This window comes from Piliocolobus tephrosceles, chromosome 1 (genome assembly GCF_002776525.5).
Source record: "Piliocolobus tephrosceles isolate RC106 chromosome 1, ASM277652v3, whole genome shotgun sequence".
Lineage (NCBI taxonomy): Eukaryota > Metazoa > Chordata > Mammalia > Primates > Cercopithecidae > Piliocolobus > Piliocolobus tephrosceles.
The window spans coordinates 27,889,359-27,901,297 of record NC_045434.1 but is presented as its reverse complement, the minus strand read 5'-3'; positions in this window follow the sequence as shown (position 1 = coordinate 27,901,297).

The following is an 11,939-nucleotide window of genomic DNA, read 5'->3' as shown; positions in this document are numbered from 1 at the left end:
AAGCTACAGAACTTTAACAGGTGTTCTCAAAAACAGATTTCTGATAACTTTAGAGATTGTAACATTGGAATAAAAGAAAATGTACAGGACTCATAAAGAGTTGAAATGTTCACAAATGTCAAGCAAAACAAGAGTTAACTAAATGGACTGAACTGAGAAAGCTGAAGCAAGCTTTTTGACTTTTGCTTGTAATATTGCTGACCCTTGTTTTGTTTTTCAGTCAAGGAAACTTATTTTGAGCTATTTATGGTCTTTAATAATTAAGCAATGTGTACTCCTATTATCAAAAATTGGAGCATGTTTGTTTCTCTCTGTCCCGTTCCTGCAGAATTTAGAACCTATCTGTGAGTATTCTTTTTTTTTTTTTTTTTTTTTTTTTACCAGATGATCCAGCCATTTAGTTCCTAGGTTTCTACACAAGAGAATTACTCAAAGACTTGTACACAAAAGGTCATAGCAGCTTGATTTGTAATAACCAGAAACTGGAAACAACCTAAATGCTTATCAACATGTGAATGGGTAAACAAGTGGCAGTATATCCATACAACATAACATGACTGAACAGCAAAGTGTAATAAACTATTAATACAAAGACCAAAATGGATGAATTTTAAGATAATTAGGATTAGGGGAAGAAACCAGACAGAAAATAAATGCATAATTTATAATTCCATTTACATATAACTCTACAGAATGCATACTAATCCATAGTAACATAAAATAAATTTGTGTTTACCTGAGTAGGGGGATTATGAAAGAAATTGCACATTTATGAGTGATGGAAACATATGATATTTTGATGGTGGTGATAAGCCTCATGTGTGTATACGTATGTCACTCTGTATGGGTTGTGAGGATTAAATTCATGTAAGTATGTGCAGGAAAATGTAAAAAATGTAAAAAATGTTTATACTTATTAAATATTAACAAAATATCTGAATTGAATTATTTCCCACATCAAAGTTTATATAATTTTTCAACTCACCTTTTTACAGATAGAACCTTTCTTTTCATCTTCAGTGGTTTTTTCACTCTCTGCCTTCCATGAGTTTTTTGTTGACTTCTCTTTTTGTAGTTTTTCTAATAATGCATTCATAATACCAGGGGGATCCACTTCTTTTGCTGCCATTAGCTTTCTTTGTCAGTGAGGGTAGTAGGCAGTGTAATGGTCTCTGGATTTAAAAAATCTACCCAGTAGATATCTTTTGGATGAAGAAGTGTATCGCTAAACAGATGATCAGAATGCTTCTGCTTTCAACAAACTCTATTAAAGTGTCTCGTATGATTGATCAGCTTTTACATTAAGAAACCTAACATTTAGCATGTAATAAGTAATAATAGGATTAAACTCACTATCCCCTTAATTAATAAAAATAATTTATAATAAGGAGATTGCTGATTACATTGGATGCTGTAGAATAATAACAGGGAAAATGTAAGCTATTTCATAATTCTAACCCTTGGAGCTTTTCATTTTCAGTGGCTAATGAAAGAGTGAAATAATCTACAAAATCCTGTCTGCTCATAGATAGTGTAACTGGGACTCCGGTAAGGAAATATCAGAATCGTAGTCTTCTTAACTCACACAAGGCTGTTAAAGGTGGGATGGAGAGTAGAGAGAACTGTGCAGTGCGTCAACTCAAAGAATCCAATCTTCGAGTTCTGCCTTTGCTTTCCAGTATAGAAAGGGGATACAGGCTGGAGAAATCTAAAGATGAGGCAGTATAATTATAGCAATTCTCCAGTTAGGAAGGGCTATGTTGGTGGCACAAAATAGCCCAGCAATTTTCTTTCTGCTAAATGAAAGAGGAGTGAAAAGAGTAGTAGTGATTATTTAATAAGGGTTAAGAGCAACTAGAGACAAATAGCATTTCATCAGTGCCCTGTAATAATACGTTTTATTCCTTGTGTGTATAGACAAACATGTAAATAAAAAAGTTTACATATATGTTTATTTTCATAAGCTATTTTTTAGAAATGTGTACATAAATAATGCACCAACAGCTTATGTTGATAGTACTCATCCACAGCGGGTCATACTAAACCTGTTAGAGGAAGAGGGTGGAATCAACAATTTTCCTCAATACGGTCTACATTTTAAGAAATATAGAAGTATTATTTTGTATAGTAATTCATGAATGTTTCAACATATGAATATGTGTGGTCTACTGCTTTAGAATATTGTGAGCCTTCCTTCCTTCCTTCCTTCCTTCCTTCCTTCCTTCCTTCCTTCCTCTCTCTCTCTCTCTCTCTCTCTCTTTTTCTCTCTGTCTCTCTTTCTTTCTGACAGGGTCTCACTTTGTCACCCAGGCTAGAGTGCAGTGGTGCAATCACAGCTTACTGCAGCCTCAACTTCTCGGGCTTAAGGGATCCTTGTGCTTCAGTCTCCTGAGCATTTGGTAATACAGGCATGCACCAGTATGCCTGGCTGTTTTTTTTTTTTTTTTTTTTGTAAGGACAGGGTTTTGCCATGTTGCAAAGACTGGTCTTGAACTCCTGGGCTCAAGCAATCCACCTCCCCAGCCTTCCAACGTGCTGGGATTACAGGCATGAGTCACCACATCCTGAGTTATCATTTTCTTATCAATCACTTTTCTGATAGAATTGCTTGTGGCCATCCATAGTCTGAATTGTAACCACTGTTCTAGACAGTTTTGTACATTTATGGGTTAAGAACCTAGAAAAACTGTTTCCATTTTGGTTTTGCTGTGTCACTATGGAAACTATTCATGAGTTAAGTGTTTGTGAATGATTTGTAGTCTTTGATGAAGCAAATTTTGAATGAAATAAATATCTTCATGACCCATTTTCTCTTATTTTTTTAAAAGAGTTTTGTTTATAATTATTTATTTAGTTTTATTTATTTATTTTTTAGAGACAAGGTTTCACTATGTTGCTGGGGCTGGACTCAAGCAATCCTCCCGCCTCAGCCTCCCAAGTAGCTGGGATTACAGACCCACACTACTACACCTAGCCCCATTTTTTTGCGTGTGTGAAAACGTAGAAATTTTTTCCCCTTAACATTCAGTGTCCAGTTTTGTTTTTTTAGTTTTTGTTTCTTTCGTTTGGTTACTGATGTGCTTTCAATTTTTGCTTTATCTATCTCACTAACCCTTTGCAAATTCCTCTGCTTCCTTTCAAGCAGTCATGTGATAGCACTGAACAGTTGTCACGGCTTGTCTCTGAAGCGACTATTCTTGATCTGACATTTATTCAGTCCAGAATTGCAAATAGACAAAGATCCTTTCAACATCATATGTGGCCAAGATGCTCCTCTTTTTCTAATAATTTCTTGGCATGAAATTAATTTTTCTTTCTTTTTTATAGCAAAATTTAGATGAAGCTAAGTTGACAGAACATTATTATTTATAAAGCATAACCAAAGTATTTAAATCAAGTATTTTAGAATATTATCTTCTCTAATTCACACTAGTTATTAGTTTTTTTTTATTATTATACTTTAAGTTCTAGGGTACATATGCATAACGCGCAGGTTTGTTACATATGTATACTTGTGCCATGTTGGTGTGCTGCACCCATCAACTCGTCAGCACCTATCAATTCTTCATTTATATGAGGTATAACTCCCAGTGCAATCCCTCCCCCCTCCCCCCTCCCCATGATACCCCCCATTGTGTGATGTTCCCCTTCCCGAGTCCAAGTGAGCTCATTGTTCAGTTCCCACACATGAGTGAGAACATGTGGTGTTTGGTTTTCTGTTCTTGTGATAGTTTGCTGAGAATGATGGTTTCCAGCTGCATCCATGTCCCTACAAAGGATGCAAACTCATCCCTTTTTATGGCTGCATAATATTCCATGGTGTATATGTGCCACATTTTCTTAATCCAGTCTGTCACTGATGGACATTTGGGTTGATTCCAAGTCTTTGCTATTGTGAATAGTGCCGCAATAAACATACGCGTGCATGTGTCTTTATAGCAGCATGATTTATAATCCTTTGGGTATATACCCAGTAATGGGATGGCTGGGTCATATGGTACATCTAGTTCTAGATCCTTGAGGAGTTGCCATACTGTTTTCCATAATGGTTGAACTAGTTTACAATCCCACCAACAGTGTAAAAGTGTTCCTATTTCTCCACATCCTCTCCAACACCTGTTGTTTCCTGACTTTTTAATGATTGCCATTCTAACTGGTGTGAGATGGTATCTCACTGTGGTTTTGATTTGCATTTCTCTGATGGCGAGTGATGATGAGCATTTTTTCATGTATCTGTTGGCTGTATGAATGTCTTCTTTTGAGAAATGTCTGTTCATATCCTTTGCCCACTTTTTGATGGGGTTGTTTGTTTTTTTCTTGTAAATTTGTTTGAGTTCTTTGTAGATTCTGGATATTAGCCCTTTGTCAGATGAGTAGATTGCAAAAATTTTCTCCCATTCTGTAGGTGGCCTGTTCACTCTGATGATAGTTTCTTTTGCTGTGCAGAAGCTCTTTAGTTTAATCATATCCCATTTGTCAATTTTGGCTTTTGCTGCCGTTGCTTTTGGTGTTTTAGACATGAAGTCCTTGCCCATGCCTATGTCCTGAATGGTACTACCTAGATTTTCTTCTAGGGTTTTTATGGTATTAGGTCTAACATTTAAGTCTCTAATCCATCTTGAATTAATTTTCGTATAAGGAGTAATTAAAGGATCCAGTTTCAGCTTTCTACTTATGGCTAGCCAATTTTCCCAGCACCATTTATTAAATAGGGAATCCTTTCCCCATTTCTTGTTTTTCTCAGGTTTGTCAAATATCAGATGGTTGTAGATGTGTGGCATTATTTCTGAAGGCTCCGTTCTGTTCCATTGGTCTATATCTCTGTTTTGGTACCAGTACCATGCTGTTTTGGTTACTGTAGCCTTGTAGTATAGTTTGAAGTCAGGTAGCGTGACGCCTCCGGCTTTGTCCTTTTGACTTAGGATTGTCTTGGCAATACGGGCTCTTTTTTGGTTCCATATGAACTTTAAAGCAGTTTTTTCCAATTCTGTGAAGAAACTCATTGGTAGCTTGATGGGGATGGCATTGAATCTATAAATTACCTTGGGCAGTATGGCCATTTTCACAATATTGATTCTGCCTATCCATGAGCATGGTATGTTCTTCCATTTGTTTGTGTCCTCTTTGATTTCACTGAGCAGTGGTTTGTAGTTCTCCTTGAAGAGGTCCTTTACATCCCTTGTAAGTTGGATTCCTAGGTATTTTATTCTCTTTGAAGCAATTGTGAATGGAAGTTCATTCCTGATTTGGCTCTCTGCTTGTCTGTTACTGGTGTATAAGAATGCTTGTGATTTTTGCACATTAATTTTGTATCCTGAGACTTTGCTGAAGTTGCTTATCAGCTTAAGAAGATTTTGGGCTGAGACGATGGGGTTTTCTAAATACACAATCATGTCATCTGCAAACAGGGACAATTTGACTTCCTCTTTTCCTAACTGAATACCCTTGATTTCTTTCTCTTGCCTGATTGCCCTAGCCAGAACTTCCAACACTGTGTTGAATAGGAGTGGTGAGAGAGGGCATCCCTGTCTTGTGCCAGTTTTCAAAGGGAACTTTTCCAGTTTTTGCCCATTCAGTATGATATTAGCTGTGGGTTTGTCATAAATAGCTCTTATTATTTTGAGGTACGTTCCATCAATACCGAATTTGTTGAGCGTTTTTAGCATGAAGGGCTGTTGAATTTTGTCAAAAGCCTTTTCTGCATCTATTGAGGTAATCATGTGGTTCTTGTCTTTGGTTCTGTTGATATGCTGGATTACGTTGATTGATTTGCGAATGTTGAACCAGCCTTGCATCCCAGGGATGAAGCCCACTTGATCATGGTGGATAAGCTTTTTGATGTGCTGCTGAATCCGGTTTGCCAGTATTTTATTGAGGATTTTTGCATCGATGTTCATCAGGGAGATTGGTCTAAAATTCTCTTTTTTTGTTGTGTCTCTGCCAGGCTTTGGTATCAGGATGATGTTGGCCTCATAAAATGAGTTAGGGAGGATTCCCTCTTTTTCTATTGATTGGAATAGTTTCAGAAGGAATGGTACCAGCTCCTCCTTGTACCTCTGGTAGAATTCAGCTGTGAATCCATCTGGTCCTGGGCTTTTTTTGGTGGGCAGGCTATTAATTGTTGCCTCAATTTCAGAGGCTGCTATTGGTCTATTCAGGGATTCAACTTCTTCCTGGTTTAGTCTTGGAAGAGTGTACGTGTCCAGGAAATTATCCATTTCTTCTAGATTTTCTAGTTGATTTGCGTAGAGGTGTTTATAGTATTCTCTGATGGTAGTTTGTATTTCTGTGGGGTCGGTGGTGATATCCCCTTTATCATTTTTTATTGCGTCTATTTGATTCCTCTCTCTTTTCTTCTTTATTAGTCTTGCTAGCAGTCTGTCAATTTTGTTGATCTTTTCAAAAAACCAACTCCTGGATTCATTGATTTTTTGGAGGGTTTTTTGTGTCTCTATCTCCTTCAGTTCTGCTCTGATCTTAGTTATTTCTTGCCTTCTGCTAGCTTTTGAATGTGTTTGCTCTTGCCTCTCTAGTTCTTTTAATTGTGATGTTAGAGTGTCAATTTTAGATCTTTCCTGCTTTCTCTTGTGGGCACTTAGTGCTATAAATTTCCCTCTACATACTGCTTTAAATGTGTCCCAGAGATTCTGGTATGTTGTATCTTTGTTCTCATTGGATTCAAAGAACATCTTTATTTCTGCTTTCATTTCGTTATGTACCCAGTAGTCATTCAGGAGCAGGTTGTTCAGTTTCCATGTAGTTGAGCGGTTTTGATTGAATTTCTTAGTCCTGAGTTCTAGTTTGATTGCACTGTGGTCAGAGAGACAGTTTGTTATAATTTCTGTTCTTTTACATTTGCTGAGGAGTGCTTTACTTCCAATTATGTGGTCAATTTTGGAATAAGTGTGATGTGGTGCTGAGAAGAATGTATATTCTGTTGACTTGGGGTGGAGAGTTCTATAGATGTCTATTAGGTCCGCTTGGTGCAGAGATGAGTTCAATTCCTGGATATCCTTGTTAACTTTCTGTCTCGTTGATCTGTCTAATGTTGACAGTGGAGTGTTGAAGTCTCCCATTATTATTGTATGGGAGTCTAAGTCTCTTTGTAAGTCTCTAAGGACTTGCTTTATGAATCTGGGTGCTCCTGTATTGGGTGCATATATATTTAGGATAGTTAGCTCTTCCTGTTGGATTGATCCCTTTACCATTATGTAATGGCCTTCTTTGTCTCTTTTGATCTTTGATGGTTTAAAGTCTGTTTTATCAGAGACTAGGATTGCAACCCCTGTTTTTTTTTGTTCTCCATTTGCTTGGTAGATCTTCCTCCATCCTTTTATTTTGAGCCTATGTATGTCTCTGCATGTGAGATGGGTCTCCTGAAGACAGCAGACTGATGGGTCTTGACTCTTTATCCAGTTTGCCCATCTGTGTCTTTTAATTGGAGCATTTAGTCCATTAACATTTAAGGTTAATATTGTTATGTGTGAACTTGATCCTGTCATTATGATATTAACTGGTTATTTTGTTCGTTAGTTGATGCAGTTTCTTCCTAGCCTCGATGGTCTTTACATTTTGGCATGTTTTTGCAATGGCTGGTACCGGTTGTTCCTTTCCATGTTTAGGACTTCCTTCAGGGTCTCTTGTAGGGCAGGCCTCAGATGAAAATGCAGAAATCACCGGTCTTCTGTGTTGCTTGCGCCGGGAGTTGGAGACTGGAGCTGTTCCTATTTGGCCATCTTGCTCCGCCCCTCCGAGTATTCTTAACTTATGGCAATATAGTTGTTTGCATCCATGCAATAAGAATCCAGTTTTCTTTTGCAACAGGACACAATTGGAGAAAGTGGTTATTGTACCAAGGCTTTGACTGGAACTCCTTCCTTTTAAGGAGTTAACTCAACTTACAGAGCCAATGAAAGCCCAGTGGGGAAATTGGTCTCATACCCTTGTCTACACAGTCCCTGTACAGGGTTCCTGACCTGTGGTCAGTAAGGAATGTCACTTTCTAACAGGTCTAGGAGCTCCAAGTTTATCTTGGGACCTTAAGAGGAGAGGATCACCCAACTCACAGGTGTTTAAGGACACAAACCCATGGATGGGCTCAGCTTTAAAAGGTCTTATCTGAGACTCCTTGTGGAACAGACTTCCATCAAAGTCAGTCTAAAAGACCTATGTAAAAATAATTATTCTTGCTGCACTTTATGAAAATAATCAGGCCAAGTATAAAACTAAAGTCTATTTAAACGACTAATTCCTATGATTTCTTAACAAAGATGAGGACTGGAGAGACAGAAATTATGTTCTAAAACTTATCATACATTTATCACTAAATTCTAAACTCATTAGTTGTTTTTGAGTTTTTGCCTATGTTTTAGACTAACCCTGCTTGCTCCTGTGAACCAACCAGCAATCCCTGGCTGCAGCTCAGAAAGAACAAAAGGGATGGGCGACATAGAAATCTGGATCAATAGTTTAGTTCTGAGCAATTATCCTGCAGATCCTGCCAGGTGATGAGAATAAATAGCATGCCCCAGGCTCAGAGGTTTTCTTTTTGGGGAAGTAAGACCAAGGGAGCTAACCAAAGCAGAGTGCCATGAACTCAAATCTCAGCAAGCATAACTACAGCTACCAGTTTCTGGATGTGTCACAAGACGTCCTTTCCTCTCCCTTGTTCGAGGAGGACTTAATTCCACAGCCTCACTTTAGCATTTCCTTATGATAAGTAGTCCATGCAACCCCCAAGATACATTCTTGTCCCAGACTCAGTTCCAAGTGTTGGGTCAAAGCCCTAGGGAGAAAACTGGATCTAGGGAATCCAGAGGCAGAGAGCAACAGATGATAAAAGGCACACAGCATAGGTGAGTGTGGCTCATTCCTGCTGATTAAGCCAAGCCCAAGCTTCCTGTTTCATGGATAAAGGCTACATTAATATCCATAGCATAAATGTGATCTAGGGAACTCCAAGGCTACTGACAGCAGGGGAAACAGGGCATACGTGGGTAAGAGTGGATGACTCCCCTGCCAAGCCCCCCTGCTGCATGGGTGCAAGCCGCTTTAAAACCCATGCAGCACCTGCCAAGGTCACTGGAACTTGGGGATGCAGGGATGGAAGATGAAAAGAAGACACTGTTCCCTCTCTCCCTCATGTATCCCATGTATCTGCTAGGAAAAGAAGGGAACTAGGGATGCCTGCTCTTCTGTTTCTAGACGGGTAGTGATTCATCTTCAGTCTGTACCCCTTTCGAATGCATCCTGGACCTGGGACTCCTTTAAAAATTGCCTTATTTTTTCCTTTTTCCTCCTCAGTTCTCTCTTCACAAATAGGTAATTGCATCTATATACTATGAGACACTCACATCAGATGCATCCTCTGAACTGGAAAGAGTTAATTTCCCAAACCTTAAACTTGTTGGCTTAGGATTGGACTCAGGGGAAGGAAACCCAGAAGCCCAACATTCTGGCAAAAAGGTGAAGTTTTTTACTTTTTAACTTTTTTTTTTTTGTTTTTTTTTTAAGCAGTCAGGCTTTTGGCCTCCCTCTCCCTGTGCAAACAGGTAAAAGGCCTCAGAATTTTTGAGCCGTCTTTACCTCTCCCTTTGTTTTGCTTAGATACATGTTTTCTAATAACCTGGTTTGTCTGTCCTTGCCTTCAGGTCATCACACTCCAAATGGTCATGCACCCAGAGCATCTGACAATGGCCCCTTTTGCCAGGAACCCTTAAATAGGCCTCTGAGGAAGCTCTGTCTGCCCCCCAAAATGGCGCCTCCTGTCAGCAGGAAGCAGTTAAGATTGGTCTTTGTCCTTATCCTTATTCTAACCGCAGTTAGATGTACTTCTTTAGAGGGGGAATGAGACAGCCAAGTGTGAGAAGGTCCCTGAAAAAACTCCAACCAGACTGTGCACTGGGGTGGAGCCTCAAAAATTTGCACCATTTTTAGCAGGGAGGAGCCTGGCCCCTCCTCTTCCTGTGTGGAATCTGGAGTTTGAACTCCAGGGCAGGAAGCACCCTAGCAAGGGACTCTGGCCTTGCGGAGAGTCCCTATTTCCTTTCAGTTCTTCCTTTTGACTCAATAAAGCCCTGTCTTACTCACCATTCAAATTGTCTATGAGCCTGAACTTTCATGGCTAGGGGACAAAGAACTCCATCTTTAGTTGAACTAAGGAAAAGCCCTGCAACAGCACAAAGCAAGACCAAGTGCAGCCATCTCTGTAGAATAGCGAGTCATGTGGCTTGGCCGGAAAGCAAGTATGGTTGGCATAGCAGTAGGAGGTAAGGCTGGGAAGATAGGTTATGATCAATTAGAGAGTTTTGATTGACAAAGAAGGTGATAAACCTGTGGCAGTCATGAGAATGTGCTTCACGGATCTCTAATGTAGTTAGTATGGGCAGTATAATTGACTAAGCTCTTTAACTGCTGTACTTGAGATACACTTCTGTGCTTGCGCTAAGTCTTGCTTTCCTATGAGCTGTTTTCAGCCAGTGGCTAAGTATATTAGAGAGACTTGGGACACCTTTGGTGGCCTGAAGACTTCTCAATGGTGAATCTTCCTGCTGAATCTTCCTTAGCCTGCATAGCAGTCTAAGATGTTTCTACTCAACATTTCTTCCCTCTCTTTTTCACTCAGTATCAGACTTGTATTGCAATCTGATGACTCTTCCAGCTTTTCACTCCTTTATTTTAGTCTTCTTTTAGTTACTATAGCAGAATATATAAAGCAAAAGAAATTTATTTCTTTTACAAAGAAAATAAATTTATTTCTTATAGTTATGAAGGCTGGGTGGTTTAAGATTGAGGAGCTGTCATTTAGTTGGCCTCTGGTGAATGTCTTGATCTGCAGTATGACATGGCAGAGAAGTGAAAGTGGAAGTGGACATGTGGAAAAGGAAAGATGTGGCTGCATGAATTCCTTCGTGATGCTGGAACCTCCCTGACCCAAACACCTCTCACTAGGCTCTACCTCCCAACACAGCTGCATTGAGGAATTAAGGTTCCAACTCATGGACTTTTGGGAGACACACTCAAATCTTGGCATACTCTCTTATTTTCCTTCAAACGGGTATTTTGCTTAATAAAATCCTTGCATATTTAGTCTTATTTTGATATCTGACCTGGATTAAGTAGAATCTAGTCTTAGAAGCCTTTTACTTAGCTTCATTAATCCATTTAGTCACTGGGCATAATGGACAAGAAAGTGAATCCTGTTCAGTGTTAACACATTCTGCCCCCTTGGAAACAGCCAAAGTTGCAGGTCAGTAGCAGCAGCTTCCAGGATGAAAGACTGATGATATAAAAGAGGCTTCCCTTTTTATCCTCATTATAATGTGGATGCTGGATTCTTTCTGGGTTAAGCATTTTCAATCTTTATTATTTCAAGTTATTGTTTCAAATTGTATTACATACCGTGTCCCTAGTACTTTATTTAAAATATATTGATTTTTCTGTAAAGAACAAGTGTGCCATATTTAGCTTTTGATAGAAAAAATTAAGAAACTATCATAAAGAGAATAGTTAAAAGAAAGGCTAGTAAAGGGAGCCAACACAAGGGGAGATTTTGGAAAAGGGTGGTGTCTTCGTCCATTTTGTGCTTCTATAACAGAATATCTGAGATTGGGTTATTTAAAATAAATAGAAATTTATTTGGCTTAGTTGTAGAGGCTAGGAAACTCAAGACCAAGGGGCCAGCATCTGATGAAGGGCTTCTTGCTGTGTCCACCCACCGCAAAGGAGAAGGCAGAAGGGAAAAAGAGTGTGTGTGGAAAAGAGGGAGCCAAACTTGCTTTTATCACCAACACACTCCTGAGATAATGGGATTGATCTTTTCATGAAGACAGAGACTTCACCTAATCACCTCATTAGGCCCCACCTCCCAATACATTGCCAGTTTCAAACACATAACTTTGGGGGACATATTGAAACTATTGAAGGTGATAACCAGTTAA